This window comes from Acomys russatus, chromosome 32, assembly GCF_903995435.1.
Source record: "Acomys russatus chromosome 32, mAcoRus1.1, whole genome shotgun sequence".
Lineage (NCBI taxonomy): Eukaryota > Metazoa > Chordata > Mammalia > Rodentia > Muridae > Acomys > Acomys russatus.
Window position 1 is genome coordinate 33,237,436 of NC_067168.1, and position 24,925 is coordinate 33,262,360.

Here is a 24,925-nt window from a genome sequence, read left to right on the forward strand (position 1 = left end):
GGAAGCAAAGTATATATAAATTTATCCACTGCTTTGCTTTCATAATTTCATGCTATTTTCTACAGTTTCATAATTAATAGCTTAACACAGAAATAGCTTCTTGGCCAATAAGTTTATTATCTTTTTGGGGAAAAAAAACTCTTCATAGAAAATTGCTTTGGCTCTCAGCAGCCCACTCCTGAGCTCTGAGGGAGCTTGCCCTTTTTTTGAGCAGCCCGATCTTTTTCTGGGTAAGGGACACCTTGGGGCGGTTCTACCATTTCTTCATCACTTCTCTCTTGGGCTTCTTCTCATGGGTAGCCTACACCTTTAATCGCAGCACTCAGGCAAAGGCAAGTGGACCTCTGTGAGGACCAGGACAACCAGAGCTACACAAGAAACAAAACAAAACTTCAGCCCTCAAACTCCTAAGAGAAGCCAGCATTGGTTAAATATCCATCTACTACATATGATAAGAAGACATGAGACACCAGCCTGGTCTGCATAAGCTCCAGGCCAGCAAAGGCTGCATGGCAAGACCCTGTGTCATCACTGTCATTATCACCCTCATTTCAAAGGCTCCCAACACAAAGGAAGAATAATTTTAAAAGATGGGGAAAGGCTAACTCCCTTATTTGATCATTACACATTGCAATGTATTAAATTATCACAATGCCCCATAACTTTGTACAATTACCTTGTGTGGGTTTTTTAAAAGTAAAAATGGCACCCAGACCACTAGATGAATAGAATAGAAAGTGACTGAATTCTCAGAGAATACCAAATTTTTCATTTACTCATTCTTCCACAGGCCAATAAATGTTAGAAATGACACAATGAACAGTATTCTCAGCTCTTTAGAACCACACCAACTACTTAATAGGTACTCTTGCTGACTTTCAAAAAGGTCACAAACAGCTAAGTGAGAAATAGTTCAGTCAGTAAATAATGCTTTTATTGCAAGCATAAGTGCCTGAGTTTGATTCCTGGAATCCTTGATTTTAAACAAACCAACAAACATAGCCACACATGGTGGTAGTACTCCTAGTGCTGGGGAGGCCAACAGACAGATCCTGGGCCTCTCTAGCCAGCCTAGCCAGCTTAGTGAGTTTCATTCCAGTGAGAAAACAGCCTCAGATACAGAATAAAACCCTAATTTAAAGCACTGTAGAAAAAAATCTCACCGGGCGTGGTGGCGCACGCCTTTAATCCCAGCACTCGGGAGGCAGAGGCAGGCGGATCGCTATGAGTTCGAGGCCAGCCTGGTCTACAGAGCGAGTCTAGGACAGTCAAGGCTACACAGAGAAACCTCGTCTGGGGGCGGGGGGGAAGACTCCCAGTAGCAGGGCCATGGTAGACAACTAACTCTCTGAAGGCAATATAGTAGGCAAGACCCATGGGATTGGCACCACACACAACAGAAACACTAGAGGTGTGTTTACAAAGTCCTGAATGCCAGTCGCCACAGCTCTGAGGATAACCAGCTGCATGACTTCAGGTCAGTTCTCCTTCAGCTTCAGCCACCCTTCATATTTCAGCACAGGAGAAAGATGGACCTAAGTCAGTCTTCAAGATAGCTTCCTGGTTCTAAAACAGCAGTTCTCAGAGGGTGATCCAAAGGATTCTGAGCCCCTTTGAGTCAGCCACAAAGTCAAACCACAGTTTGCAAAGTCATTCAAAGTGCAAATAACACCATTGCATACAGAAAGTTCTTGACAAATGTTCAAATTCCATACTGCAGCTAACTTTTAAGAAACACTATTGGGGGGGAGGTGTCATGCCTTTAATCTCAGCACTTGGGAGGTAGAGGCAGGCAGATCTCTGTTGAGTTCAAGGCCAGCTTGGTCTACAGAGTGAGTTCCAGGACAGCGAAGGCTACACAGAAAAACCCCATCTCTAAAAACCATGAACAAACAAACACACACTATTTGTCGGAACTGTGCCAAAGTATCAAACAATACACACAGTTATCTTAAAGGTCTATTAAAAGACTCTTCCTTCCACGTTTGTTTCTGTACAGCCTATATTTCAACAATGCAAAACGCCAACAACAAAGCACTAAGAACTAAGAGTTCAGCTATTTGGCCAGACACTTCCAAAAGTGTAATATAATTAAGCTCTTCTAGTTTTTGTTTGTTTGTTCTAGAAAAGTAACTTTTCACTTACCGTGTTATTTATGAGTTGGGAGCATTTTTAATGCATAAAACTCTGGAATACCAGAGGAGAGATCAGTCAAGAATATACTCATTCTCCACAGAATCCTGGCCACAGGGAAAAAGCAGCAGAGAGAGGCATGACAGCGGGGGTTGAGAAGACAGAACCCTATACTCTGAAAATCCTCACATAACCCAGTGTGGATGCATATCTTCAGCTCTAGAAGCAGAGCCAGGTGGGTTTCTGAGTTCAGTTCAGCCTGGTCTATATAGTAAGTTCCAAGCCAGCCAAGGCTACATAGTGAGACCTTGTCTCAAAACAAAACAAAGCGTGGGGTGTGGTGGTACATGCTTTTAATCCCAGCACTCAGAGAGGCAGAGGCAGGCAGATCTCCGAGTTCCAGACCAGCCTGGTCTACACAGCTAGTTCCAATACAGCCAGGACTACGCAAAGAAACCTTGTCTTTAAAAAACAAACAAACTCAAGAAACAAGTAATAGGAGAATTTAATAGTAAAAACAAATCATCTGTTGTTGTTGTTTCAGAGGCATGGTTTCTCTATGTAGGCTTGGCTGTCCTGGACTGGCTTTGTAGACCAGGCTGGCCTTGAACTCACAGCAATCCACCTGCCTCTGCCTGCCAAGGGCTGGGATTAAAGGTGTGTGCCACCATGCCTGGCTCACCTTGCTTTTTTTTTTTTTTTTTTTTTTTTTTTTTTTTTTTTTGAGGCAGTTTCTCACTATGTAGCCCAGACTGATCTCAAATGGGCAATCTTCCTGCCTCGGTGCCCCAAGTGCTAAAATTACTAAGTATCCCACCACAGGCAAAACAATTTCTCAAAGAATCTTGAACGTAATGGCTCACAACTGTAGTCTCAGCACTCAGGAGGCTGAGACAAGTGACCACTATTCAGGAAGCTGCAGGCCAGCAAGACCCTGTCTCAAATAATAAATTAATAAAAATGTGAAAATAAAGGCAGCAAGGAGGAAAACCTTTTTCTGTTCCTAGTTTTCCAAAGGTTTAAACTCTGTAACAAGCATAAATCTGCCTTACTTAAGGGATACTTACTTAAGGATAACAACTAGACACACTTCCTTCCTTTTCCGACTTTGAGGACTTGAGGGTTATAAAGGTTAATTAATTCTTCCTAGTGTTCCCACACATGGACAGGTATCCTCTGGCTAAGAGGTGGCTCTATTTCTCCTCCCCTGAGCCCAGCAGGGCTTAGACAAGAGTCTCATTTGAGCTGTCTCTGAAAGGCTCCAGGCATGATCAGCAGCATAAATAAATGGCATCCCACAAGCAGGCAGAAATTGGATTCAACTTCCTTTCCTCCTTGTATAGATGTGACCCAGATCTGAGGAATCTCCTAAGGAGACTTACGTAATTTACCTAGATTACAAATGTCACCATGACTTACGGCTAAGTTTATTCTAATCCATGCTCTCCTTTGCCTTGGAGTCAATCATATACTTAACTTATTCTTTCTCCTCCCTCCCTCATCCCCGCATTAGGCAACATACAATCAGAATTACATAAAGCTATCCAATGTGCCTATCTCTGGTCTAACAACAGACATAATACTGAAGAAACGCAGCACTGACTATCATCCATAAGGTGTTTGAAAGAAAATGGAGACTTTGTCTAATAGAATAGAGACAGCTATTCTTTCACACTTGACCCTGTAACTTCTCTAAAAGTATTGCAGGACAGACAAAACCTACTCAGTAAGTATCGGAAGTAAAAAGAGCTGCAGGAAAACTCAGTTTTGAGAGGCGCGGGTCTGCTGAGATAGCTTGGTGGATAAAGGCACCTACTGTTAAAACCAACAAACAACTCTGAGCCCTGGGCTTCACATCGTAGGAAGAGATAACTCCACAAGCTGTTTCCCAGCCTGCGTGAGCAAGCATATATATACACTTGTGTATACACACAATAAATAAATAATGCAATTTTAAAAATCTTTTAAAGGGGACAGTTATAAGCTGGGTGGTGGTGGCACACACCTTTAATCCAGGCATTTGGGAGGCAGAGGCAGGTGGATCATTGTGAGTTCAAGGCCAGCCTGGTCTATAAAGTGAGTCCAGGACAGTCAAGGCTACACAGAGAAACCCTGTCTCTTAAAAAAATAAAAAAATAATAAATAAATAAAAAATAAAGGAGCCATTTATTGCCAGGTGTTGTGGAGTACACCTTGAACCACAGTGCTCAGGAGATGGGATGCAGGTGGACCCCTGTGAGTCCAATCTACAAAGTGAGTTCCAGAATGGTTAGGGCTACATAATGAAACCCTGGAGGGAGGGAGGGAGAGGGAGGGAGGATAGTTATCAAAGATAAAAACATAGGTTTTGTATGTAACCGCATAAAAAGTCATGTGAATCCTGCCTCTCTTCACTTAGAGAACAGAGAGATAAGGCCAAACCTGATTGGGCCAAATAAGAAGTATGATGTTCAAAATAATTCACAAAAGACATTATCACAGTTGTAGGAAAAAAGAGCAAAAGCTGAAATGGTAACTTGAGGAAATATTTTAAAGAAAAGGGGATCTGGTAGGTGAGGCTGGAAATGTACCTGAATAGGCAAAGTGCTTGCCTAACACAAACAAGGTTGTGGGTTCAATCCTCAGCACTAGGTGAAACTGGGTATTAATCCCACACTTGGGAGAAAGGTAAAATTCTGGGTCATCTTAGCAACAGTTCAAAGCTAGCCTGCGCTACCTCTTGATTCTGTCTCAGAAAATAAAAACTAAAAAGCTTGGTACTGTACACCTCATCAAAAATCTAATGATTGAGCCCCTTCCCTGAGGGTGGGGTGAGGTAGGAACCATGGCTGGGGGCATTGTAAAGGTAATCTACTACAGTTTTTTAATAAACGGACATGTTGTCAATCCGCCTTCCTCAATGTTTGTTTCTTTCTTTCTTTTGATTTTCTGAGACAGGGTTTCTCTGTGTAGCCTTGGCTGTCCTGGACTTGCTTTGTAGACCAGGCTGGCCTTGAACTCAAAGAGCTCCACCTGCCTCTGCCTCTGGAGTGCTGAGATTACAGGTGAGCACCACCACCACCACCCAGCTACTATTTATAGCCATAAAAAGGTGCTGCTCTTAGGCTTTGCAGTGAGCATCACTTAATACAGAGGCAACACTTGGTCAATGTGCAAGAAAAAGACTGTTGAATGCTCAGCCCTAAGTAAGACATCTCTGCCACTCTCTCCAAAACTCGGAGACATCAGAGGAGGAAACAGACATCAATTCACACACTTCTCTGGAGAGGAATGCCGTGAAATGCTGCCTTCTGAGACAAGGTGACTGTTGCACTCATGACTTCATAGCAGCTGTGGTCACCTACGCAAGATGGGGCTTACCACCCTCAGGGATAAGGAAGAGGCTCATGAGCCCCTCCTTGCAGAGCTACTGGCAGGCATCTAATGGCTGCTGGGAAAGGGAAAGTCATTTCTTCAGTGGTGTAACCACTAGTGAGTTGCCTGTGCTCCAGTAAACAAGCCTTACCCAGTGCTCGTGTAAGCAACCCAAACCCTGTGGGTCACAAAACAAAACAAAACAAAATGAAAACCAGGGAACTGGGAGGGAGAACAGAGAGTAAGGGGGTGAATATGATCAAAATACATCATATAGGTGTATAAAATTGTCAAAGAAACATTTCAAAAAGAGGAAACTGCAGCAGACCAGTCAGTAAAGTACATGTCACACAAGCACCAAAGACCTAAATTTGATCCCTAGCAGGCACATAAAACCCCAGGTGCAGCAGCACACACCTGTAACCAGCACTGAGGAGGTGGAGACAGGTGAATCCCCAGAGATTGACTGGCAGCCAATCTAGCCAAATTGTCAGGCTCCAGTTTCAATGAGAAACTCTGTCTCAACAACTAAGATAAAAAAACAATTGAGGGAAGCACCCAATGTCAGCCTAATATATATTAACACACATGAACACATGCAACACATACATACAAAAAGAAACAGAAGGATGGAGGGTTAAGTAAGTGACAGTTATTCTGGAGAAAGAACAATTAAAAGGAAAGAGAGAGTAGCTACTGATTGATTCAGTCCAAAGCATAAGCCCTTTTTGTATAAAATGCTGTGCCAGGCACTGGGAGGTAGGTACAGATAAATGTTTCAGAGATGAAAACGCAGATGTAGAACAAGGAGCAAAGAATCTGTGTCTCCAAAGCAGAAACAATCAGCAAAAATGTCACTTAGCGCCACTAACACAGCTAGCATCATTTTAATAAATACCATATCACATCTAATTATAATATAAAAATAAAACAATACTTTTGCCCCACTCGGGAATTTATAATTCATCCTTTTCCCTCTCACACTAACACTTGCCTGAATATACTCACATCCTCATCTGGTCCCCTAGGTACCCAAAGATGCACATTCATCCTAGTATGGTTTAAAACATCATCTGGCAGGTGATGGAGGTACACATCTGCTGATGCTGAGGCAGGGGGATCAAGTTTAGAGTCAGCCTACACTACATAACAAGACTCTATCTTTAAAATAAAGGGAGAGGTGGCTCCTGGGTACAATGCCTGCCCTTCAAAGCGACACTCAACCCCCAGCCCAACATATTTGGGACATCTGGTTGGGAGTGATGGCACGAGCATATAATTCAAGTATGTAGGATGCTGAAGCAGAAGGATGGGCAGCCTAGGCTACACGGTGTCTCAAACAAAACATCAACAACACAAAGAGTGCCCTGAAGCTACTTCCTGACTCAACGGTGTTTGATATGTCAATCTACAACAATTAGCAACAATTATAAGAGACAAAAGAGTTGGAGAGTGAAGAGTAGAACAAGAGAAATGGCTCATCACAGCATGCATACACTAGGACTGAACAAAAGGACCAGCTAAATCAATGGTGATAACTAACAGTGGTGTCACCTGGGATAGTGACCAGCAAAATGGCTCAGCAAGGAAAGGCTGGCCATTGAAGGATCCAATTGTTGCCACCTCCCCAACACATTACAAAAGAATGCCACCATACCCAACTTTTTAACAAGGATTCTGAGAATCTAATTAATAGCCTCATGCTTGTATGGCAAGTACTTTACCAAATGAACTATTTCCCCAGCTTCTGGACCTTACCATTTTGTAGCAAGTAAAATCTAGGCATCCTAGCTGGGTGAGATGGCGCACGCCTTTCATCCCAGCACTCAGGGAGGCAGAGGCAGATGGATCTCTGTGAATGTGAGGCCAGGCAGGTCCAAAGCGAGTCCAGGACAGCCAAGACTACACAGAGAAACCCTGTCTTGAAAAACCAAAAATGAAAAAGAAAAACAAGGACTGACTGCATGAATGCATGCACCTAGAGCTCAGGTCCCTTTCCGGATCCCCTGCCTTAGGAATGGTGACAGCCACAGTTGGCATACCTTGCCTGCTCAGTAAACACAACCAAGCTAATTCCCTACAAGAATACCCAGAGAGCCTTCTCCCAGGTCAAGTTGACATTTGATACTAACCACCACGATGGTTCAGCCAGTAAAGGTAGCTGCCGACCTGGCAACCTGAGTTTGATTCCCTGGTGCCAGGAATCTGTGTAAAGATTAAAGAAGAGAACCAACTCCATAAAGTTTTTCATCTTTATGCCTGAATTGTGACATGTGTATTGTGGGCATGTACCCACATATTCTTTTAACTAAAGAATAAAAAGGAAAGAAATCTGGACTGACACATTCAATTAGGCTAATCTGTGACTCCTACCTCATCTTAACCTAAGCAGGCAGGACAAACCTGGTGAGGCACATAATGAAAACTACCAACATCTAAAATGGATCGCAGTGCCAAAACAGGCATTGAACTAATTAGGAAAAGTGTTATCTGACTATACAAAATACAATAGTGTAGCCAGGCGTGGTGGTGCACGCCTTTAATCCCAGCACTCGGGAGGCAGAGGCAGGCGGATTGCTGTGAGTTCGAGGCCAGCCTGGTCTACAAAGTGAGTCCAGGATGGCCAAGGCTACACAGAGAAACCCTGTCTTGAAAAACCAAAAAACAAAACAAAACAAAACAAAACAAAAAACCCAATAGTGTAAATTTTAAGGTTTCAAGACTATTTTTAGAACATAATGTATAAGAGGTTTGGCATAAAATAATTAATATTTAGAACCCGACTTAAATAAACAAGTACTTATATACGAATAGGGGAAGGACATGAATAAAATACATCCAAAATGTAAGTCATTTTTATCTCTGGTTGGTAGTTTTACCTTTAAAAAATTACTATTATCTAAAAAAAGTTACTATTATCTTCTTTATTCTTTTGTTAGATGACATCAATCCTAGCACTAGGAAAATAGAGAGAGACACGATGATAACAGAAAACTAGCCCTTGGGCTGGAGAGATGGCTCAGCGGTTAAGAGCACCCGAGATTAAATCCCAGCATCCACATGGTAGCTCGCAACTGCCTGTAACTCCAGAACCAGACACACTCACACAGACATATATGCAGGCAAACTACCAATCCACATAAAATGTTTAAAAAATAATAATAAAATAGTAAAAAAAAAATTCTAAAAAAAGATTAAAGAAAACTAGCCATTTGAATAAATAAAGAGTTCAGAGCTGTCACCTACACCCCAGGACTACAGAGAGAGAGGTCCAATCTCAAAAAGGGGGAGAAGGGTCATTAGATTTCTTTGTCCATCTTCCTAGTGTGTCCATAGTGAATAAATTACCTTCTTCTTCCTTTTACTAAAAAAAGCCAACAAACAAGCAAAACAAACAAACTATATAGGAGTTGGAAAGATGGTTACAAACAAACAAACTATAGGAGTTCTCAGTGGTTAAGAGAACTGGCTGAGGATCCCAAGTTTGGTTCCCAGCACCCACATGACAGCACACACCTAGCCTCCAAGGGCACCAGAAGCACATATACTCATAGAATTTTAATCTAAAATAAGAAAGAAAGAAAAAAACCAGGCAGAGTGATGTACATAATTAGTTTTAAATGGTGCATTTAATCCAGGCATTGGGAGGCAGAGGTAGATTGATCTTTGTGAGTTTAAAGCCTATCTGGTCTACATAGCTAATTTCAAGCTAGTCAGGGGTAAATAATGAAACCCTGTCTCAAAAAACAAAGCAAAACATTTTGTGTTTTTATAGGCTTTGTTTATGTGCTCTGCAATCATTTGTATTTTTGTGTGTGTATGTGTGTGTATTTATACATATATATTTTTCTCTGATTTGGGTTTTTGTTTGTTCAACTGTTTGAACAAACAGTTTCTTTCTTCCCACCCCACTCCCTCCAAACAGGGTTTCTCTGTGTAGCCCTAGCCCTAGCTGTCCTAGACTCTTTTATAGACCTGGGTGGCCTCAAACTAACAGAGATCCATCCACCTGCCTCTGTTTTCTAGAGAAAAAAAAAAGAAATCATGTGGAGTTGGATGAGTGGGGAGGTGGAAAAAAATCTACGAGTCTGGAGAGGAGAAGCCACATGAAATTTTTTTCAACTAAAAAATATTTTAGGCGTGGTGGCGCAGGCCTTTAAACCCAGCACTCGGGAGGCAGAGGCAGGTGGATCGCTATGTTCGAGGCCAGCCTGGTCTACAAAGCAAGTCCAGAACAGCCAAGGCTACGCAGGTAAACCCTGTCTCGAAAAACCAAATAAATAAAATATATATATATATTTTAGCCAGGTGAGGTGGCACATGCCTTTAATCCCATCACTCTGGAGACAGGGGCAGGTGGATCTCTGAGTTCAAAGCCAAGCTAGTCTACAGAGTGAGTTCCAGGACAGCCAATACTAAGCAGAGAAACCCTGTCTCAAAAACCAAAATAAATAAATAAATAAATGGTAAGCAAATGACATAACTATATGAAAATCAACATTTTATCTTTATGCAGGTACGCTTTACTTATGAAATCAAGTCATCAGTGAACACATCCTCCTTGGCTAAAATCTAACTGGACTCTGTCTTTAGCAGCATCCTATTTCTGAGGCTGTGCCTGCCTCTACTGTGCATGTCCACATGCAGTGACCAACTACAGCTGGCATATGCCAGCCAAGGTTCACTGGTCCTCTATTAGAGAAGCAGTGCTTAGTCGATGCAGTACTGGGGTTATAGTCACCAGGTTAAAGTCAATCTTGAAAAGCTTCTGAATTGTCCACACTAGTACAATATAGCTTTATGTAAGTATTCCTGTAGACACATAAAGAGAAAACAATTCCAAAAAATTAATATTCAGAAATTAAACCACTTTTGTTGTTTGCTGCTTGGATCAATATAGCAATTTTATAAACTTTCCAGTCTGAAAGCTCTTCCTATTGATTCTTCCCTTCATCAATTCTAGTAAGTCAATATTTTTTATATATGAGTCAATAATTCTCTATAGCCCTCAACTATTCTTTTATTTTCCTATAGACAACCAACCCACATTACCATCTAGCCACTTAAACAATTTCTCCAGTCAGTGCTCAAGAATGTATTATATTTACCTGCAATCCCAGCACTTGGGAAGAAGAGACAAGAAAATTGGGAGTTTAAGGCCAGACAAAGCTACATAGTGAGTTGGAGGCCAGCCTCGGCTACACTAGAACCTGTCTTTAAAGAATACACAAGGGCTGGGCATGGTGGTGCACACCTTTAATCCCAGCCCTCAGGAAGCAAAGGCAGGTGGATCGCTGTGTGTTTGAGGCCAGTCTGGTCTACAAAGCGAGTCCAGGATAGCCAAGGTTACACAAAGAAATCCTGTCTTGAAAAAGTTAAAAAAAAAAAAAAAATCTATTATTAACTAACAATTATTAACACTAAAAATGTACAGTTGAGTGGATCCTGGTCACAGAATGATGGCCCAGTTAACTGATGCAGCTATGAAAGCACACGCTACAGCACAAGAACAGCAGTAACAGGAAATACTAAGGTTCTTCTATCAACTAATGGGACAGACAAATAAAACAGAGTATCTACAGAAAATAAAGCATTGTTCAGGAATAGAAAGAATGAAGTGCCAGGCAACATGGTGGCCCACGCCTGTGACCCTAGCACTCAACAGACTGAGACAGGAACACTGTCACAAAATCAAGGCCAGTCAAGGCTACATAAGGGAATATCCAGGACAGCTTAGCTTTACAGAGTGAAGCCCTGTCTCAAAAAACAAACACAGGAGGCAGAGGCAGGATCACTGTGAGTTTGAGGCCAGCCTGGTCTACAAAGTGAGTACAGGATCGCCAAGGCTAACAGAGACCCTGTCTCAAAAAAAAAAAAACCAAACAAACAAACAAAAGCCACATATTTGACAATTCCATTTATGTAAGATATATACTCAGACCATTCAGTGCTCTGACAAAGGGAGGGACTAGTAGTGCTGGCATGTACAAAAGCACTGCTCATGATAGCAGAGACACATGGAGAACTGGGGGCACCACCAAACACTCTGACCCTACAAGTCCTGGGTACTTGCTAAGGACCTAAGCTTCGTCTTAAACAAGGATTGGCAAATACCCAGCACTGAGCACCACTTTGCTGTCTGTGGCTCTGGCAGATCTAACACCTATGCTACTGAGCTCTTACGCAGCCTCCATAGCTGCACACACAAAATCCTTCCCCAGCCCAGTTGTTTCAGAAGGCTCTCACACAGGCAATTGCTTCATATGAATTTTCAATTTAAAGGAAAAAACAAAAAACTCTGGTGGCTGTGTGAAGGCAGGGAAATTATGTAGAAAGCTGCTGTGGCCATCTGAGCACCGTGATGGGGCCTTGAACTACAATAACGGCAATGAAAAGAAAGGCAAAAAGAGCAGCAGAGACTAAGGGAGCAGAACCATACGACCTCAATGGCCAGTGAACCCAGTGGAGCAGGAGGGCAGTCCCAGCATCCATGTTCCTGGCACAGAGCAAGGGTTCCATAATATTAAACAAATTGTCAAGTCTCTTATATTCTTCCACTGACTCTTCACAATACCAGAATAGAAGTAATACTGTTATCACTCCACAGAAAAGCAATCTATAGCTTAAAAGAGATTAAGTGACTTACTCAAATAGACACAGGTAGGGAACAGTAGAATGTAATTCTGACACACTTGCAATTCCAAAACCCAAGCTTTTGTATGTGACCCTGGCTTCCAACTTGGACTACATGCTGGTAACAATATTGCTAACACTGAAATAACAAAAAAGCAACCAAAAACTAAACTTGGGTCAGAGATTTGGGTGTCCTCACTATATTCTGGCAGTGGGATGACGTATGGTGAAAAGAGGACAGTCAGGGGTGAGCTAACCCAGGAGGAGTGAAGAATACAACTCTACACAGAAAGTCACAAAGGGAAGGAGAGCAGGAGACCAGGGAATGCTTTCAAGAAAGGCATCGGCAAGGCGAGTATGCTCAAAAGGGTCAAATGCAATATGTATGTATAGGAGAGTCACTGGAACTGCAGCAGAGAATGACAACACTTAGAGCTGGGGTTCCTAAGTGAGTCAGAATCCAGGGCTCACTGAAAACATAGATTCCCTTCCTACTAATAATGGATGGTATGTTTAGAGTGCTTTTGTGTCCCTCAACCCTCAAAGTTTTATATAATTTTATTTATTTATGTGTATGTGTAGGTGGCTACATGAATTTATATGTACCTCCTGCATGCAGGTGCCTTAAGACATCAGAGGGCATCAGATTCTCTGGAATTGGAGTTACAGGAGGTTGTGGACCACCTGATACAGGTACTAGGAACTGAGCCAGGCATGACGGCACACACCTTTAATCCCAGCACTTGGGAGGCAGAGGCAGGTGGATCTCTATGAGTTCAAGGCCAGCCTGGACTACAGAGTGAGTTCCAGGACAGCCAGCCAGAGCTGTGAAACCTTGTCTTGAAAAACCAAAACCAAAACAAAACAAAACAAAACAAAAAAACAGGTGCTAAGAAACTGAACCCAGGTCTTCTTCTGCAAGAGTAGGAAGCACTCTTACTGCTGAGCCATCTCTCCAGTCCAACCCTCATCCCTCATGGTTTTCCTTTTTTTTTTTTTTTTTTTTTTTTTTTTTTGCTGTCCTGGACTAACTTTGTAGCCCAGGCTGGCCTCAAACTTACCGCGATCCCCCTGCCTCTGCCTCCCGAGCGCTGGGATTAAAGGCGTGCGCCACCACGCCCGGCTCCACATTATTCATTTTTTTTACACGTACATTGGTGTTTTCTGCTTATATGTCTGTGTGACAGTGTCAGATTCTCTGGAACTGGTGTTATACACAGTTGTGAGCTGCCATGTGGGTGCTGGGAATTGAACTTGGGTCCTCTGGATGGGCAGAAAGTGCTCTTAACCTCTGAGCCATCTCTCCAGCCCTTACACTGAATTTTTAATACCTTTAAATGTATGGAGATGGGACATCTGGGAGGTAATCCTATCACAACAGTACAAGCCTCCATTAAATGGAAGTGGTGCTTAAGAAGAAACACTGAGAGAGATCTAGCACACGAAGGTATAGCACAGAGGTCTCACTTGCAGGCCAGAGTGAAAGTGATCACCAGGGACCAAATCATCCAGCGCTCCCACTGTGGACAGCCCACCCTCCAGAACGTAAGACTAAATGTGTTTACCTAACTGATGCCATTTTCTTATATCAGCCAGAACTCAATGATATTTCACAAGTGACTAATTCTTCTTATACTTATTTCCTTATCTCTGAAATGGAAACAAGCATATGGTGGCATGTGCCTACAGCCCCAACACCTGAGAGGCTGAGACAGGAGAATTTGCAGTATCCTTGATTACAGAGCAAAGCCTTTTCTCAAAAATCCAAAATAATTTTTTGAAGGAAAGATTCAGGGAGAGAGAAAAATACTGTAATTGCCATCTCAATATTCATGTTTTAGGATGCTCACCATGTGTGGTGGCCATTCTTGGTAGTCAACTTGACTAAATCTGGAATTAATTAAAATCCAAGAAGCCAGGCACACTTGAGAGAGATATTTCTTTAATTAAATCATTTGACATAAGAAGACCCCTATTAAGCCGGACGTGGTGGCGCACGCCTGTAATCCAGCATTCAGGAGGCAGAGGCACTCGGATCTCTGTGAGTTCAAGGGCAGCCTGGTCTATAAAGTGAGTCCAGGTCAATCAAGGCTACACAGAGAAACCCTGTCTCAAAAAACAAAAACAAAGAAGACCCCCACTAAACCTCATCTTTTGAAGTGGGAAAATCCATTTTTAATCTGGCCACCCCTTCTGCTGGCAGTCTATAAAAAGGACACGAAATAAGGAAGCTTGCTCTCTCTGTATGCTTGCTCTCCCGGGCAAGTCCATTCCTTCGCTGGCGTTAAAGCCTACTTCTTGGGGATTCCGGCCTAAACTGAAGAGCAGTTGAGACATCCAGCCTTGCGGACTGAACAACTCCTGGATCTGTGGACTTTCTGTTGGTAGACATCTATTGTTGACCAGCTGGATCACATTAAGACATTCCAATAAACCCCCTTTCTCGCTCTTCCCTCTCCTTCTCTCCCTCCCCCTGTGAGGATGCCTCTGAAACCTCCTGACCATAAGATTTGGGTATGGGCTAGGCGGTGGTGGCACACACCTTTAATCCCAACACTCAGGAGACAGAGGCAGAGGCAGGCGGATCTCTGTAAGATTGAGGCCAGCCTGGTCGACAAAGAGCCCAGGACAGGCAAGGCTACACAAAGAAACCCTGTCTCGAAAAAAAAAAAAATTGGGTATAGTGCCGGATGTGGTGGTACACGCCTTTAATGCCAGCACTCGGAAGGCAGAGGCAGGTGGATCTCTAAGAGTTCCTGGCCAGCCTGGTCTACAGAGTAAGTTGCAGGACAGCCAAGGCTACACAGAGAAAACCAAAACAAAAGAGAAAGAAAGAACATTACTTAGATGGGTCTCAGCTGTTAAAGTTCCTACTGCTAAGCCTGACGACTTGAGTTTGATTCCTAGAACATGTGGTGGAACATGGTAACCGTAGAACATTAAGTCATTTGAGTTGTCCTCTCATCACCACACATGTGCCATGTCATATGTGTGCTTGCACATGGTAGGTAGCAGGAAGATAGCTATAGATAAAGATAAATGTTTTTTTGTTTGTTGGTTGGTTGGTTTTTGTTTTTGTTTTTCCAGACAGGGTTTCTCTGTGTAGCCTTGGCTGTCCAGGACTCCCTTTGTAAATCAGGCTGGCCTCGAACTCACAGTGATCCACCTGCCTCTGCCTCCTGAGGGCTGGGAGTAAAGGCATGCATCACCATACCCAGCTATGTTTTTATTTCTTTTTTTTTTTTTAAGGATTTGTTTATTTTGTGTGAGTACTCTATCTGCACGTGCTCCTGCAGGCCAGAAGAGGGTGTTAGATCACATTATAGATGGTTGTAAGCCACCATGTGGTTGATAGGAATTGAACTCAGGACCTCTGGAAGAGCAAACAGTGTTCCTAACCTCTTGGCCATCTCTCTCCAGCCCCTTTTTGGTTTTTCTTTTTTTTTTTTTGGTTTTTCGAGACAGGGTTTCTCTATGTAGCCTTGGCCATCCTGGACTCGCTTTGTAGACCAGGCTGGCCTCGAACTCACAGCGATCCGCCTGCCTCTGCCTCCCGAGTGCTGGGATTAAAGGCGTGCGCCACCACGCCCGGCTTTCCTTTTTGGTTTTTCAAGGCAGGGTTTCTCTGTTATCTTGGCCATTCTGTACTCCCTTTGTAGAACAGGCTGGCCTCAACTCACAACAATCTGCCTGCCTCTGCCTCCTGAGTGCTGGGATTAAAGGTGTGGGCCACCACGCCCGGCTCTGTTTTATTTCTTAATAATCAAGAGAGTAGAGGCAAAACATACTTCTGTTCCTTCTAGGTAAACAAACCAGAACCCAAAGGATCGTGGGAAAGAACTATCAGTTTCACTATTGGGCCGAGTAGAAACTGGAACAAATAGTTTCAAAGCCATTGATTTCAAATCCCCAAATAAAGCTTAGTAAAATAATCCTAGGTCCTGAGTATAGTGGCGATGAGTCTATTCAGGCCTCCAAAAGGCTCAGCGGAGCTAGCAGAAGTCACAGCATCCTACTGTTGAGCTTATTCCCAGCTTGGCAGCAGTTGTCTGGACCTACGGATACAAACTAGTCACATTTTACGCATGAGTGCAAAATGCCTCGAGCAATAAACAGCCATGGAAGACACAGACAACACCAGTGAGGAACTGCCACATTTGCTATCTTAGAAACGTAAGATCCAAAAGGAGCAAGAACAGTCCCCAGGCTCAAACCCAGGAACACACTCAGGATTGGTAGCACATGCCAGGATTCCCAGCACTTGGAAAGCTGAGGCAGGAGGACTGCAAACTCAAATCCAGCCTGGGCTACTCCGCAAGACCTTGCATTAAATTAGATCTGGAATTAACACTTTCCACAGCAAAGTAAGGCAATGCCTTTAGCAATCTAGAACCCAGGAGCAGAGGCATTGCTTCAGCATCACGGTGCGTCACATTCAACTGCACTCAGGCCCTTCATCACCACTAGCTCACCAAATGACTTCAGATCTCTCATAGGCAGAGGTCACTTAACTGCTCATTCAGCAGACGTTTACCAAGTAGCTACTCTGTGCCCATAATGGTTAGGTCCTGGGATGTAAAGATAACAAAATTGGGTGTTGCAACACTCATCTGTAATCCCAGCCCTGGAAAGACGAGAGAAGTCAATCTCAAAGTCCTCCAAGTTCTTCACTGATCTCCACATGTGTGCATGCACACAGGCACACACAGGGTAAGTAAACACATAAATGTATGTTTTGGTTTTGTTTGCTTGTTTGTTTTGGTTTTTCGAGACAGGGTTTCTCTGTGTAGCCTTGGCCATCCTGGACTCACTTTGTAGACCAGGCTGGCCTCACACTCACAGAGATCCACCTGCCTCTGCCTCCCGAGTGCTGGGATTTAAAGAGGTGCACCTCCAAGCCTGGCCCATTCGTTGTTTTCTGATTCCTGCCAGGGAAGCAATGTAAACAGTTGCTGAAAGTTCTTGTTACCAGGACTGTATCCTAGAATTGTGAGCTCAAATAAGTCCTTCCTTCATTAAGTTACTTTTGTCAGAGTATTTTACCCCAGCACTGTGGAAAATAGCTATGACAGTCATTTTAAGACAGTCTCTGGTAGCCTGGGTCCACTTCTGCTATTATTCCTTAAATGAGTGCTGGGATTAAAAGTATGTGTGCTGTCACACCCAGCTAATAAATGTTTTTATTTTTTATTTTTATTTATTTGCTTTTCAAGACAGGGTTTCTCTGTGTAGCCTTGGCTGTCCTCGAACTCACAGCTGCCTGCCTACCTGCCTCTGCCTCCTGAGTGCTGGGATTAAAGGCCTGCGCCACTACGCCCGGCTTTAATGTTTTTAAAAGAGAAAAACGTATATAAATCCTGTCCTAGGGCTATAGAGGTTAAAACTGCCTGATGCTCCCTCAGAGGACTCAGGTTTGATTCCCAGTACCCACATCAGGTGGCTCATAACCACCTGTTAACTACAGTTTCAGAGGATCTAATACCCTTGTCTAGCCTGAGGATACCAGGTGTACATGCAGTACACATACATATTTACAAATATACACACATATACATAATTTTTTTTCTTGGTTTTTCAAGACTGGGTTTCTTTTTTTCAAGACAGGGTTTCCAGCTGGGTGTGGTGGTGCATGCCTTTAATCCCAGCTCTCAGTGAGGCAGAGGTAGGTGGATCACTGTGAGTTCGCAGCCAGCCTGGTCTACAAAGAGAGTCCAAGACAGCCAAGGCTACACAGAGAGACCGTCTCGAAAAACAAAACAAAACAAAAAAAACAACAACAAAAAGACAGGGTTTCTCTGTTTAGCCCTGGCTGTCCTCAAACTCACAGAGATCCGCCTGCCTCTGCCTCCCCAGAGCTGGGATTAAAGGCGTGCTCCACCTCTGCCCAGCCAAAAAAAAAAAAATTTTTAAGTCCTATCCTTAAATAGCTTGACATCTAGTCATGGAAAACATACAAAACTTTCAAAACTGAACAGTTCAGTGTGATTGCTAAAGAAGGCCCTGCAGTGCATACAAAGGAGAGAGAGCCATCCACAGGAAGCTTTCATTAAGAGCAGATGGTAGTAGAAAAAATTAACAAATGAAAACAAAAATAGGTCTGGAGATGAAACTCAATGGCAGAACATTTGTCCTAGCATGCACAGAACCTTAGTTCAGTACCTCAGCAAGTTGGGAGTACATGGAAGTAGAGGAGATGTGTGAATCCTTAGCTCAAGCCTTCAAGTTAGCCACACACTAAAATGAAGCATGTATTCACAGAGCTCACTGTATCTTAAAACATTTCATCATTTGTACAATATTAGACCAAGCAGAGGCCTGTTATAAATAGCTTCATAATCACTGAACTCAAATTCCCCAACAAAGTTTGGTCAAACACTATTATTTCCTGAATGTGGTGACAATGAGTTCAGTTAGACCTAAAAAGACTATCAGTCAGTCTCAAAACCATTTATAACTTTATAACTTGGCCTCAAGTATCAGGGTAATTACAGTAGAAGAGAAACTAAAAGATATGAGAGGCCAGGCCAAAAGATCTTTATAAAATGTTGAATCAGAGACATATCAGATACTCATGGTATTTCCAGGCCAGGAAAACATTATTCAGTCTTAACTGGAAGTGAAGACTACTCTAAAATCAAGATTCCACTAAGGTAAGATTGCAATGGACTTAGGGGTCACTTATTTCAAATCACTCTGATCACTCCTTAATTTTCTCCTTGAGTATTAGTGGAATTTTGTTTTCTTTTCAGAAAAAATAAAGAGGGAAAACTGAGCTAGGCGATGGTGGTGCCACCTCTAATTCCACCACTTGGAAGGCAGAGGCAGGCAGATCTCTGAATTCCAGGCACAGCCAGGGCTACACAGAGAGACTGTCCCAAAAGACAGACAGACAGACAGACAGACAGACAGACAGACAAACAAATATATATATGTGTGTATGTATAATGTACACACACACACACACACAGATAATTCTCTAACAAAGACTGTAACCTTTGGCCCATTAAAAAATGCCTAACAGAGTCTAGCCTTTAATCCCAGCACTCGGGAGGCAGAGGCAGGCGGATCTCTGTGAGCTCAAGGCCAGGCCGGTCTACAAAGTGAGTCCAGGACAGCCATGGCTAAACAGAGACTCCGTCTCAAAACAAAACAAAACAAAAACAAAGGAGCCCCAATTAGATGACAAATCTCTCAAGCATCTGAGGCCTTCCACACAAGAAGACCAAAGTCAGGTTCCCTGAAGTCAATTAGAGACAGCCAGAGATGCGTTCTGTCCATGGGAATATTCCCTGTTCCCAAACAAGGACATGCCAAGCAGTTCCCTTCTGGCTTCTCCATAGAAATTTTCGGGGAGAGGGGGACAGCGGACAATGCATGCCATATAATGACCGTTACAGGGTGCGCTCCTACTTATTAGGTCAACAATCTCTCCCACCGGAGGACCAGCAGATGCACACTGGACAGCTTGCCTTCCACAACAGACCAGGTAACCGAGTCCCTCATTCCTACACAACACCTAGCTACATTTACTACGATTACTTAGACTAGCAGCTCCTGAGTCCAGGAGCAGTGGGTCACACCTGCAATTGAGCATTCAAGAAGCAAGCACTGATGCAAGCCAAATGCTACAAGTTCAAAGCTAGTCTATAGTGTGAACCTGCCTCAAGAAAAGGAGGACGAGGAGGAGGCGCTACAGTAGCAGCCCTTATATAGTAATACATGCTTACGTGCTGTTTGTTTGTCTTTTGAGATGGGATCTCTCTCTTTTATTTTTTATTTATTTATTTTTGTTTTGTTGTTTCAGAAAGGGTTTCTCTGTGTAGCCTTGGCTGTCCTGGACACACTTTGTAGACCAGGCTGGCCTCGAACTCACAGCAATCTGTCTGCCTCCCAAGTGCTGGGATTAAAGGCGTGCGCCACCACACCTGGCTGAGATGGGGTCTCTCTTGTGTAGCCTTGTCAGTCATGGAACTCCACCAGGCTGGCCTCAAACTCTGCCTGCCTCTGCCTCCCCAGTGTTGCAATTGAAGGTGTTTGCCACTCCACCCCAGTTTCATGCTAACTTTTACTAACAGCACTGAGCATCTCTAAAGCACTTATATCCTCATCTCCTTTCCGCACTGTAACCTAGTAGTTAGAGAGGTAAAGAGCTTACACAAGGAGCGAGAGAGACAACTAAGCTGGTAAAGTGACTGATGTACAAACATGAGGGCCTGGGTTTTATTACCAGAACCACATATAAAGCCTAGGTTATGGTGTCATGTGACTGTAATCCCAGAGCTGGCAAGGCAGAAAAGAAATGGACCCTTAAAGCTTACTAGCAATCCAATTTACCCTACGTAAGGAAGTTCAAGGTCAGTGAAAGGCCCTGTCTCTGTAACTCTTGTTAGGTTTTTTTATTTTTGTTTTTGTTTTTTGAGACAGGGTTTCTCTGTGTAGCACTGGCTGTCCTAGAACTTGGTCTGTAGAACAGGCTGGTCTTGAATTCAAGAGATCCACCTGCCTCTGCATCCTGAATGCTGGGACCAAAGGCATGCACCACCACAGCCTGGCCTCTGTAACTATTTCCTTCATTTTGTTGTTTTGGGTTTTGTTTTTTATTTTAATTTTATGTGCACTGGTGTCTCCCCACATTAATGTCTGTGTGAGGATACCATATCCACTTGTACCAGGATTACACACAGCTCTGAGGAGCCATGTAGATGCTGGGAATTGAACCTGGGTCCTCTGGAAGAGCAGCCAGTGTTTTTAACCAATGAGCCATCTCCACAGACTCTTGTTTGTTTTTTTGTTTTGTTTTGTTTTCTCTGTGTAGCTCTGGCTGTCCTGGAACTCCCTCTGTGGACCAGGCTGGCCTCGAACTTACAGAGATCCCCCTGCCTCTGCCTCCCGAGTGTTGGGACCAAAGCTTCTCATTACCACTGCCTGGTGAGACCTTATCTCAAAAAACAAGGTGAGCGGAACCTAAGGAAGGACACCCAAGGTTGAGCTCTTGCCTCCACATACACACATGAACATGTATATACATGCACATGTACACACACATACACACAACTCACCTAGGGTCACAGGCAAGAAATGTCAGTTTAGTGGTGGATATATGTAATGCCAGAATTTGGAAGGCTAAAGCAGGGAATGGTAAGTTCAAGGCCAACCAGGGTAACATAGTAAGACCTGTCTCAAACACAAATGAGTTTGAGGCCGACCTGGACAACAGAGCAAGTTCCAGAACAGCCAGAGCTGTTACGTAGAGAAACCCTGTCTCAAAAAAAAAACAAAAAAGAAAAAGGAGTTTTAAAAAGAACTCCAAGCTGGATAGATTGCTCAGCAGTTCAAAGTACTGCTCTAGTATAGGACCTGAGCTTGACTCCCAGCACCTACTTCACCATTTATAACTGCTGCCAACTGTAGCTCCTGGAAGACCAACATCTCTAGCCTCCACACACCCTCACATACATACATATATGTACATACCCACATATATGTATAATTAACATAATAATAGTAATTTGGGGGGTTCAAGACAGGGTTTCTCTGTGTAGCCTTGGCTGTCCTAGACTCACTTTGTAGACCAGGCTGGCCTTGAACTCACAGAATCCACCTGCCTCTGCCTCCCCGAGTGCTGGGATTAAAGGTGTGTGCCACCACACCATGCTAAATCTTTTCTTTTTTAAGACAGGGTTTCTCTGTGTAACAGCCCTGGCTGACCTGGAACTCACTTTGTAGACCACACTGGACTCAAACTTACACAGATCTATCTGCCTCTGCCTCCGGAGTGCTGAGATTAAAGGTGTGAACCACCATGGCCTGGCAATAGAAATTATTCTTAAATTTCTTAAAAGATTTACTTATTTATTTTATGTATGAGTACACTGTCTTCTGCACACCAGAAGAGGGCATCAGATCACATTATAGATGGTTGTGAGTCACCATGTAGTTACTGGAAGTTGAACTCAGGACCTCTGGAAAAGCAGACAGTGCTCTTAACCTCTGAGCCATTTCTCCAGCCCTCTTAAATTTAAAGAAAAAAAGTATAGTTCTATAATTAGAACTATCAGTTCAGGTACACAAAGAAGTACTTCACTTCTCACTTGACAATTAATTCTAACCTGCAACTAGGCAATACATCCTATACACTCTAAATAAATTCAGATGGTGCACTAGTCCTGATATGACTTTATTCATATGCTTTCCCTTTAATATATAGAAACAACACACCGACTTTTGCCTGCATAGTGCTTGCAAAGCTCTGTTGCCCTGGGCATGGTGGCACAGGCCTTTGATGCCAACACTCAGGAGGCAGCTCCCTGAGTTCTCTGAGTTCGAGGCCAGCCTGGTCTACAAACCAAGTCCTGGACAGCCAAGGCTACACAGAGAAACCCTGTCTCGAAATCCAAAAAACAAAAACAAAGCTCTGCTGCACAGCTATAATAGACGCAGAGCTGGAGTTTCCGCACGTGCCGCTCAATGACATAGACTGTAACACGGAAACACAATGTACAGATCAAAAGCACTTAAGACAGACAGCATGTACAGTAAAGATAAGGTCCTGTGAGAGGTAGCAAAGATGCTGAAATAATGACAAGCATTTACTAGGTTCAATATAATCACTTCATGGCAAAAAGAGATAAGGAAATTTCACGGATTTAGAGATCTAAAGAGCTTGAGCAGAAGAAATGGTAGATTTTTTTTTACACATCCTTTCTCTATAGTTACATATATTAAAATATACAGAAAAAAAATTGTGAAGCCTTTTAAGTTAGTTTGGATTTGTACGAATTGTACTGAAAGCTACAAAAATTACAACATATTATGGGGTCTAAGTTTGTGTATCATTACAAACAATAGCCACGGTGCTAAAAAACAAAGTGTGAGTCACAATTCAAAAAGAGGGAAAGGGGGTGAGCAAATGAACAGAGAAAAGCTTTGGATTCAAATGCCACTGACTCGAGACTGCTGGCGAGAGCCACCACACTCTGACTTTGGAGTAAGAAGGAAAGGTCTATGCTGTCCTCTCCTCTGGAACAAATTCATTAAGCACGCCCCCCGCCCCAAGTACCCATTCCAGCCTCAAAATCCGGTCACCAATACAGTCAGCCACATCCGCCAGCAAGAGCAGTAATCAAACAGATCTGAGTCACACACTCCCCCGCAGTAAGAGGTCATTTCTCTCTCAGGAAGCCCACTCTGCAAAGTGCTCTTGTTCTACTCCCGGACTGCCACCACAGGCCCACAGAATGCCAAGTCTTCGACCCCAGCAGCTGCCGGCCATCTTCTCCCTCCCTCCCCACCTCACAACTCGGGATCCGCCTCTTCCTAGCCCAAGGCAACTCCTGTGACAAGTTTCCTACCTGAGAACCACTCTTAACTCGGATACATCTTAGCCGTGAAGGATCCATCTAGCTCTTCGCTGAAAACTCTTTTGTGCCCAACTAAACTCGTGCCTTTCCAGGAACTAGTCACCAGTTACCTCAGAGAAGCTAAACTCTTCCATGCCTCTTCTTCCCACGACTGAGCCCTCCCTAACAAATTCTAAGACCTGCCAACGGGTAAGGAGGCGCACCCCTCTGCGCTTTAGAGACCAAGCCACAGAGGCCCCTGAAATTTCGAGCCACAACCCCTCTCCCTCAAAACCCCTCTCCCTCAAAACCACGCTACGGTATGGTCAGCTTCTAGGGTGCCGGTATGCATCAAGAGCGTGCGGCCACTGTAGTTAAGTCACGGTAATTAACGACTGCCTTCCTTGACTACGAAATCCCCAAAAGCAAGCCACTGAAGCCCCGGGTGGATGCCAAGACCCCCTCCAAGCTCCCAGCCACTGGAGTTTCCCAGGTCAGATCCAGCTCGCCCAAGGCCCAAGGCGGCAGGAGCAGCTTGCTGCCCCAGGCTGCTGCACGCCGGGGACTCTGGCCGCGTCCCTATTGTTGCGGGTCCCAGCGGCCCCGGCAAGGAGTAAGGGGACCGCAGAGGCTCTCACCTCCCGTGCCACGGATCCCGGCCGCACCGGACCGGGCTGGGCCGTAGGACCTTGCGTTCCGCTGGACTCGCCTGGACGGTATCTACGGCTGCTAAAGCCGGAGCAGTGGCTGAGGCGGGAAGCAGCCAGCCAGGCCCGGGCACCGCGGGCTGGCTCTGGCTGAGGGTCGGTCTTCTCCGGCGGCGGCGCTCTCAGCCTCCGCTCGCGGTCCGCGCCAGAAAGCTTCCCCCTCCTGGCCCGCTCACCCGGCTACCCGGACGGGAACACAAGCCACCCGCAGCAAAGTTCCGCTGTGAGCCCTGTTCTTTCCCAGCGAAAAGACACTAAGCGGCGACTCTTGCCTGATTAAGGTGTATTTACTACAAAGGACCTTTTCAGGAATAAGTGAGGCGCAAAAGAAAAAAAAAAGCAAGAAGCTGAGTGGAATTGGTAGATCCAACTGAAAGGATTTGCATTCACTAGCCGCCAAAGCTACACACTAATCAGTACAATTGAGCCTGAGCTCCTACGCTCCTCAATTTGGGATAATATAAAAACTTACCCGGAACAAAACAGCGCGGATATGAGGCTTTACATTAGTGTAAGTTCGTTGCTGGTGCTGCCGATAGTCAAATCTCCTACTGCTGTCACCTACAACAAAAGTTATTCTCCCTCTCGTCATCCCTACCTGCCGCGGGTTTCCTGTTGGCTGAAACTGTCTTCAGAATTATCTAGAAGACTAGAAAAGGCGGCGGGGGCGGGCGGGGGAGGTGTAAGGGGGTAATCACCGACACTCAAACGCAGGTTAAACTGAAGTTGGAGATTGTTAACATAATACGCCCCACTTTC

At 44.0% G+C, this 24,925-nt stretch overlaps 1 protein-coding gene across 1 annotated transcript in view; it reads right to left on the minus strand.

The window, feature by feature from the left end:
* Positions 1-24,322, minus strand: part of Rad54l2 (RAD54 like 2) — an 88,946-nt gene extending 64,624 nt beyond the window's left edge. Inside the window, 1 exon segment of the mRNA XM_051139977.1 lies at positions 24,098-24,322. The gene's annotated coding sequence lies outside the window, so the exon portion shown is untranslated.
* Between the last annotated feature and the right edge of the window lie 603 nt (positions 24,323-24,925).